We start from the raw sequence: 994 nt of genomic DNA on the forward strand, positions 1-994 counted from the left end.
TTGATTTCTTTCATCAGTGTCTTAGAGTTTTCTGAGTACAGGTCTTTTACCTCCTTAGGTAGGTTTATTCTTAGGTATTTTATTCTTTTTGTTGCAGTGGTTAATGGGAGTGTTTCCTTAATTTCTCTTTCAGATTTTTCATTGTTAGTGTCTAGTAATGCAAGAGATTTCTGTGCATTAATGTTGTATCCTGCAACTTTACCAAATTCATTGATTAGCTCTTGTAGTTTTCTGCTGGCATATTTAGGATTATCTCTGTATAGTATCATGTCATCTGCAAACAGTGACAATTTTACTTCTTCTTTTCCAGCTTATATTCCTTTTATTTCTTTTTCTTCTCTGATTGCTGTGGCTAGGACTTCCAAAACTATGTTGGTGAGAGTGGACATCCTTGTCTTTTTCCTGATCTTAAAGGGAATGCTTTCAGTTTTGCACCATTGAGAATGATGTTTGCTGTGGGTTTGTTGTATATGACCTTTATGATGTTGAGGTAGGTTCCCTCTATGCCCACTTTCTGGAGAGTTTTTATCATAAATGGGTGTTGAATTTTGTCAAAAGCTTTTTCTGCATCTATTGCGATGATCATATGGTTTTTATTCTTCCATTTGTTAATACGATGTATCACATTGATTGATTTGCATATATTGAAGAATCCTTGCATCCTTGGGATAAATCCCACTTGATCATGGTGCGTTGTTGGATTCTGTTGGCTAGTATTTTGTTGAGGATTTCTGCATCTATATTCATGAGTGATACTGGTCTGTAATTTTCTTTTTTTGTGACATCTTTGTCTGATTTTGCTATCAGGGTGATGGTGGCCTTGTAGAATGAGTTTGGGGGTGTTCCTTCCTCTGCAATTTTTTGGAAGAGTTTGAGAAGGATAGGTGTTAGCTCTTTTCTAAATGTTTGATAGAATTCCCCTTTGAAACCATCTGGTCCTGGACTTTTGTTTGTTGGAAGATTTTTTTTTTTTTTTTTTTTTTTTTTTTTTTTT

Source organism: Aethalodelphis obliquidens, unplaced genomic scaffold (genome assembly GCF_003676395.1).
Source record: "Aethalodelphis obliquidens isolate GAN/ISIS:26980383/991018 unplaced genomic scaffold, ASM367639v1 scaffold13, whole genome shotgun sequence".
Classification (NCBI taxonomy): Eukaryota; Metazoa; Chordata; class Mammalia; order Artiodactyla; family Delphinidae; genus Aethalodelphis; species Aethalodelphis obliquidens.